Raw genomic sequence first — 8,644 nt, 5'->3', positions numbered from 1 at the left:
GCTTGGCCAGCAGCTGAGGATGCCAAGAGCCACAGGCCCCCAGTGAGGCAGGAGGTGGTGGTGACAGCAGCACCATGGAGCCACGGTAGGTGAAGGACTTGATACAGGAAAACATCTCACTGTCAGTAAAGATTCCCTTGGATAGGTCAGAGAAGAAGATCATCAACACAATGGATTGATAAGGTGTCTGTAGCAATAGGCTCGAGGGTGCCTTGAACTGTGGGGATGATGTAGGAAAGGGCAAGGCCTAGACATGTTGTTCATAGAATTGTTGTGAGCCGTAGAGAGATCTCTTTGGGCTTAGTGGACAGAAAGTGATGCTATCAAACCAAAGGTTGGGGATTTTAACCTGTGGCACTCAGGTCTGATTTTGATTGTTTTTGGTCAAACACTTTTCTAAGTAATATATCACTGCTCTGTCAATTGGCTATATAGAGGTAACTCATGGTTGCTGTGAGGCTAAACACTGTGACACTGAAGTGACAAAAGTGATAATGGTTACCCATGGTGGACAGTGTCTGGTGGAGCTCCCCATTTAAAACAAGCTTGGAAGCAGGAGTGCCATCCACTTCTGAAATAGCATGCCTCTAGAATCTCTATGAACTTAGAGAAACGATGAAATTTATATAAGTGTTCAAGTCTTTCATAGGGTTGCTATGAATTGTCTATGATTTGGCAAGACTTAACAACAACATATCCGAGATGACAGACCTCTTCAATACACCAAATCTTTTTATTTCTTGACTACTACTGCCAAGAACTGTTTAGACCTAGGGAGGTGCTGTTCACCGCTCTCAAAGCCTCTTTTCCATTTGTAAAGGCGGGGAAGGTGGTGATGCCTACTTTGAATTACATTCTGACCAGTTGTGGAGGGGAGGGGGGCAATGGTGGTGGCACTGGAACAGGGGGTGCTGTCCCTAGCCATGGTCTTCAGTGAGGCACAGGGTACAGACCTCTGCGGGGGGGAGGGAGGCCTTCGGTAAGGGGGTATGCTCCCCAGCTCACTGGGAGAGCTGTCTGGCCCCAGGGTGAGCTGTACAGCCTTCAGGGTGAACTGTTTGGCCCTTGAGGTTTGCTGTCTGGTCCCTGGGAAGAGCTTTCCGGTCACTGGGGAAAACTGCCTAGGGTATACAAAGAATTTTATCTAAGCCACTTTCCTTCACCTCCTCCCCCAAGTACACCTGTAAGTAACACCTCCAAAGCCCTTCTATTTGTAACTCACAAGTTTGTTCTCCTAGGTTTGCTCCCGTTCCTATAGGTAACCTTAACACTGAGTTTTGCTCCAGACCTCAACTTAAACCTAGTTTCAGAGAAAAAAGGAAAATAAAACTAAGGAAGTGAAGGAGGATGGAGCCTCAGGGCTCTGCCATCCATCCCCACTGGACCCATCTTGGCAAACACTTGGCAGTCCAGAGGGCAGTAAACGTCAGGAAAATATCTACTAACTGAACAGGAAGGCATGCAGTGTCAACCCAGGATCACAAGTAAGGTATTAAAGTGGGCTCCCAATCCCCCTTCACATCAACACCCCTATTCAGCATGAAGAAGCCAGGGAGTCTGTGCCCCATTCCCAAATGAGAAACCCACAAGTGAATAAGACAATTTCTTTGTTAATTTTTTTTTTTTTAAATCACCATTGGACTATGCTTACCATTACTCTGTCTCTTCTGGTCCCCACTGGATCTTTCTAATTTCCTTCGCCCGCTCCCTCCACCCCAAATTGTGCAGCCCTGTGATTTCATCCCTGCCTATCCTCGCTCTTCTCCCAACCCTCACCCCCTTGTATCTCCATACATGTTTTTCACAATTATAATTAAAAAACAAAAAAAAACCCCAACAACAACAAACAACCCACCAAAAAACAAGTAAAAATCTTAGTAGGATATATTGTGCTATGATTCCAAAGAAGAGAGAAAGTCTGAAATAGATAAAATTAAAAAAGTCTCACCCAGGAACAAGAAGAATACTTTCTAAGCAGAACTTTCTGAGAATTATTTTAACTTCTCTAGATAAATTTCAACTACTTTAAATTAATGTTTTATTCCCCACCCAAAATAGAGTTCATTACAGAATTTTTCTATATAGTTAAACTTTGTAATCAGATCCACTTTTTACTCAGGTCCAGTCTCTGCAACCAACAATAAAGTGAAAAAAAAAAAACCAACTCTACGGCCTGGACTGAGCCTCGTTCAGAGGGACTTGGGCCCCCCCTAGTGGAATCTGAGTGACTGACAGCGAAGGCCAGGTATGGGCTCACTGCTGGAAACTGTTTACAATATACCCTAAGCTAAAATAAAATTAATGCTCTTCTTTTCTGTCACATTTTTTTAAAGGGTGGGTTTTTTTTTCTGTAACATTTTAAGAGTTTTTCTTTTTAACAGAAGCAAGTAATAAGTTTACTTATTAAAGCCCTTTTAAAAAGAACATTTATTGGTTTGTATATAATCATTCATATACGTAATTTCATTCATTTACACTGCATTTTATAAAATCATTCATATATATTTTATTTTCTATAATTAATTCTTCATGGGTGATATTCTTTATGTTCTCCTACAGCTCATCTATTCTTCACTTATTAATGTTCCAGGCCTCAAACCTGTTCCTGATAGGGTTTTGAAATTCAGGTGGGATAGATTCAAGATCAAATTTTCATTTCTGTGGATTTGATTTACTCTTCTTTAGCTTTAGTTTCAACTTGCATATGAGTAGTTCATGATTTCTTCCACAATCAGCACCTGGCCTAGTTTTTACAGCTGATATTAAGTTTCTCCAACCTTTTTCCACAGGCATTCCATTAGGTGAAATCCATGTGTGTAGTCTGTGTTTTTGTTTCTTATAAAAGGTATTTGCAATGAAAAAAATCGATTGTACAGAATTCTATCTCCAGACTCATTTCTGTTACCAAGTCCATGTTTTCCAATGACTCATCTTTCTTCCCTGTTACCAACTTTTACATTCCAGTCACCCATTATTATTAATGAATCTTGATTGCATGTTCAATCAATTTCTGACTGCAAATTTGGTAGAAATCTTCTATTTCCTCCTCTTTGGCTCTGGTTGTTGGTGCTTATATTTGAATAATAGTGATATTCACTGGACTTCCTTGTATGCGTATGGATAGTATCCTGCCACTCACAGCATTGTATTTCAAGACGGATCTAGAAATGACTTTTTTGACTATGAAAGCAACCCATTTTTCCTCACTTTTTCATCTCTGGGACAGCAGATCATATGATCATCTGATTTAAAATGTCCCATGTCAATCCATTTCATTTCACCAATATCTAGTATGTCAATATTTATGCCCCAATTAATTCTTAACAATGTCCAATGTTCCTACATTCATGCTTCTCACATTCCACATTTCAGTCACTCGTGTCTGCTTACAACTAACTATTCCTCTTCCTTTGTGATTCCATAATTGAGGGCGCAGTCTCAGTTGCCATATCCACTAGTCTAGTCTAAGTGTGCTCTATTGTACATAGGATTTTTAAAGGCCAGTTATTTCGAAAGTGGTTGGTCAATCCTCCTTTATAGTCTGACTTAATTAAAATGCTCAACTTTAGAATAGTATCTGACAACCATTTTACAGAAAAGAGCAAATGAAAGACATTTCCCAATTACAGAAATAGATTCAGTGTTGCTCTCCTACACTTGAACACGTGTATCTGGAGCCATCCCTTTCGCCAATCCACCAGCATCCCCTTCCACTGCCTATCTCATTCAACACCTTGCTCCCCTTATGCAGCCTTCTGTGTTTCTTTGGTGCTTAATGTTCCGTGCTGCTGCCAGTCTCTTACGCTGCAGCCAGGAGGACGACCAAGAAGAGACTCTGAATATTGCACTGGGATGGCAAGAAGCCAAAGCAAAAGGAATAAATCAAGAAGTTAAGGAGCTGAACAGAAGATTTCAAAGGGCAGTTTGGACTTTGTCAAAGTATTATAATAAAATGTGCTAAAAGCTGGAGTCAGAAAATCAAAAGGGCTGAACTCACAAAGCATTTCTTAAGCTGAAAGAACTGAAGAACAGGTGTTTTGGGAAGAATATTAAATGATCCAGGAAGCATTAAAAAAAGGTGGAAGGTGTTCACAGAGTCACTGAACCAAAAGGAATTGTCTGCCATTGAAGAATTTCAGCAAACAACATATGATCAAGAGGCAATGGTGATGAAGGAAGAAGTTCAAGCTGCTCTGAAGGAACTGGAAAAAAAAGAAGGCCCCAGGAATTTACAACATACCGATTGACATATTTTAACAAACAGATACTACACTGGATATGCTCACCTAGTTGTACCAAGAAATCTGGATGACAATCACCTGACCAAATGACTAGAAGAGATCCATATTTGTTCCCATTCCAAAGAAAGGTGACCTGACAGTGTAGAAATTATAAAAAATCACATGCAAGCAAGGTCCTGCTGAAAATTATCCAAAAACAACTGGACCAGAACATCAACAGAGAACTGTAAGATGTGCAGGCTAGGTTTAGAAGAGGCCATGTTACCAGGAATATTATAGCTAAAGTTAGATGTCTGAAAGCAGAGAGTACCAGAGGAACGTCTATCAATGTTTCATTGACTATGCAAAGGCATTTGACTGTGTGGATCACAATAAACTGGCTGACTCTGAGAAGAATGGCAATCCCAGAACATTTGATTGTGCTTATATGAAACTTATACTTGGACCATGAGATAGTTACCAGAACAAAGAAAGGAAACATTGTCTGGTTCAAAATCAGGAAATGTGTGCTATCTCTATACCTTTTCAATCTATATGAAGAACAGATCCTCTGGGACACTAGAATCTATGAGGAGGAATGTGGCATCAAAATTGGAGGAAGACTCAGCAACAACCTGCATTATGCAGATGACACAACCTGGCTTGCTGAAGCTGAAGAGTACCTGAAGAATTTGCTGCAGAAGGTCAAGGACTATAGCCTTCAGCATGGACTGAAGCTCAACAATAAGAAAACAAAGATTCTCACCACTGGGACAATTGGCAGCATTATAACAGACAATGAAGACATTGATATTGTTAACATCTTTACTTTGCTTGGCTCCACAATCAACATTTTGGTACTAGCAGTCAGGAAATCAAAGGACAAATTGCATTGAGAAAATCTACTGTCAGGAACCTCTCCAGAATGCTGAAGAGCATTGATGTCTGTCTGAAGACTAAGATGTGCCTGATCTAGGCCATAGTCTTTGCAATTACTTGCTATACATTGGAAAGATGGAAAATGACTAGGGATGGCAATGATAGAAGGAGAATTGATGCCTTTGAGCTTTGGTGCTGGAGAAGAGTATCGAATATGCCATGGATTGCCAGAGAACAAACAGGTTCATCCAGGAGAGGATGGAAACCAGGCTGCTCCTCAGAGGCAAGGATTTTGAAACTTTGTCTGACATACTTTGGACATGTTGTAAGGAAGAAACAGTCCTTGGAGAGGGCCATACGGCTTTGGAGGGTGTAGGGACAGCACAAGATAAGAAGACCCTGGATGAGATGGATTGATTCAATTACTGAGGTAATGGAGGTAGGTGTGTCAGAGACAATAAAGTTAGTTCAAAATAGAGACTGTATGTAGGGTCACTGTGAATCACAAATGACTCAATGGGACATAACAACAATGCATAATTAATTAATATTTTATAGAATTTTTGCGTGTATCTAGGTGTATTCTGTTGTTTATAGGGTTTTGGAAGGCCTGTTAATTTTGAAGTGAATGGCAAATTATTCTTTCTAAAGTATCTTAATTTAGAAGCTCAGCTTTAGTACAATACCTGACAGACAAACATTCTATCCAAAAAGTAGATGAAAGACACTTCCCCATAGGATAAATTTGGTGATCCTTTGCCCCTGGCCCAACACTACCTGTTGGCACTGCCCCCACCCTTTATTCCCTTGAGTGGCAACTAAGGGAGGCCTGAACTAAGCCCTGATATGATGACTTGGGCTTACAGTCACTTTCCATCTGCTCATGATCTCTCTGTTCTCCAGTGATGGTGGAGATCTGGGCCTCCTATTTATTGCATTGCTGTTCCTGAAGCCTATACCAGGAAGAAATTGTCAAAGAGAGCAAAGAAGCACTGCATGGTTCAAAATCAAGAAGTGCATCAGAGATAAGTCCTTTCTTCATACCTTTTTAATCTACATGTGGAACAGATCATATAGGAGGCTAGACTTTGGCATCAGGATTGCAGGAAGTCTAATCAACAACATGCAATATGCAGAAGACTTAAAACATTTGCTACAGTCAGTAAATAAAATAACAAGTTGCTTTGGGAAAGTCTGCTGTCAGGTACCTCTCTAGAATGTTGCAATCTAGGGACTGAGGTGTGCCTGATCCAAGCCAGGGTCTTCTCAGTTACTTGCTATGCATCAAATCTGGACAATGCTGAAGGATGACAGAAGGTGAATTGATGCCTTTGAGTTGTGGTGCTGGAGAAGAGTATTGAATACACAATGGAATGCAAAGAGAACAAACAGGTCTGTCTTTGAGAGGGTGAAATCCTTCCCCCTTGGTTGGAAAGACTGTGAAATTCCATCTAACATACTTTGGTCATATACTTTTGGGGACCAGTCCTTGGAAAAGAACATCATGCTTGGAAAGGTAGAGGATCAGCACAAGAGATTAAGACTCAGTATCAGATGGATTGACACAGTGACTCAGGGAATTCTAGCAGGTATGTCAGAGAGAGTGAGATTTGCTCAAGATAGGGTAGGGTTTAAAGATACTGTTCTTAGGGTTGCTATGAGTCACAGTTGACTCAATGGCACATAAAAACAGCAATATAATTTTTAAGCTTTAAAAATATAATTAATTACTATTTTGAATATTTTCCAGGATTATCTGTGAAGCTGGGCTTAATGAGGAAAAATGTGGCATCAAGATTGAAGGGAGACTCATCAGTAATCTGCATTATGCAGATGACAAAACCCTGCTTGCTAAAACTGAGGAGGACCGGAAGTGCTTGCTGCAGAAGGGCAAGGACTGCAGCCTTCAATATGATTGAAGCTCAACCTCAAGAAAACAAAGATTCTCATCACTGGGCTTATTGGCAGAATCGTGATAGATGGTGAAGAGATTGAGATTGTTCACAGCTTTAGTTTGCTTGGCTCCACAATCAACAACCTTGGTACCAGCAGCCAGGAAATTAAAAGATGAATTGCACTGGGAAAGTCTGCTATCAGAGACCTCTCCAAACTACTGAAAAACAATGATGTTCATCTGGAGACTAAGGTGTGCCTGATCCAGACCATAGTCTTTGCAATTACTTGCTATGCATTGGAAAGTTGGACAATGACTAGGGATGATAGACGGAGAATTGATGCCTTTGAACTTTGGTGCTGGAGAAGAGTATTGAATATGGACTGTTAGGAGAACAAACACGTTCATTCTACAGAGGGTGAGACCAGGCTGTTCCTTGGTAGCAAGGATTCTAAAGCTTTGTCTGACATACTTTGGACATGTTGCAAGGAGGGACCAGTCCTTGGAGAGGGACGTCATGCTTGGGAATGTGGAGGACATCGCAAGAGAGGAAGACCCTCGATGAGGTGTATTGATTCAGTGACTGGGGTAATGAGGGTAGGTGTGTCAGAGACAATAAGATTGGCACAGGATAGAGCAGGGTTTAGGGCTGCTATACATAGGGTCCCCATGTGTCGCAGCGACCCGACGGCATATAGCAACAACAATAATTATTATTTTATATTATTACTATCAATCTATGCTTACTATTACTGTATCTTTTCACATCTCTGGTGCTTCTTTCCTATTTCTTCACACACACAACCATCGATCTCCTAATCTCTGCTATCATAGTGATTTACCCCCTTACTCTTTATTTTATTTTATTATTTTGTGTGTGTGTGTGCCGTCAAATAGGATCTGACTGGTACAGGAGGAGATTGCCTCTCCTCCAGCAGAGCATCTGGTGGATTAGAACTGCATACCTCTGGGATTGCAATGTATCTTCTTGCCACCCTCTTCCTCTTTCTCTGCCCCACTCCCTTTCCCCTTTGGACTATTTATATTACCTTTTGTGTTACATTCATACAATAGAATACATGCAGCATTGAGGATGAACAATTTTGCAAAATACTATATAACTTGGGAAAGTCTAGAGAGCTTTATGCTAAGTGAAATAACTCAGTCACATAAGGACTACTCATGAAAATGGGAAAACTGGGTAAAAGCCCTTATGATGCTGTTTACCCATACACTTTGGAATCTATAGCTGAGTTACTCTGTAACCGAACCCATTTTTAAGGATTGTATGTCTCCCCTGCAATCCACAGTTGAGATGTAGTCTCACAGTCTGATTCTGAGAATTATTCCCTTTAAGTTAAAAACACAGGAATAGCACCAGGCTATCTTTGAGGATCTTGACAAAGTATATTCACTTGAAACTATCACCAGGCCCAGACATATGAACAAGAAAAGATCCTGAATTATTACTAAACTCAGAGATGCAGATCAGAAAAAATACTGGGGAAATTATCACTCATTTCACTGCCCTCCACCACCTCTGTATATGTCTCCTGCGGTCTCCAAGACAGAGAAACAGATTTGGTAGGATTTTACTCTGTCTCTCCATGCATAAACCTTTTTTTAAAAAAAAAATTTATTTTATTAATTT

This window comes from Elephantulus edwardii, unplaced genomic scaffold (genome assembly GCF_000299155.1).
Source record: "Elephantulus edwardii isolate Elephantulus edwardi_28Jun2011 unplaced genomic scaffold, EleEdw1.0 scaffold00008, whole genome shotgun sequence".
Classification (NCBI taxonomy): domain Eukaryota; kingdom Metazoa; phylum Chordata; class Mammalia; order Macroscelidea; family Macroscelididae; genus Elephantulus; species Elephantulus edwardii.
Note: the sequence above shows the minus strand (reverse complement) of the source record.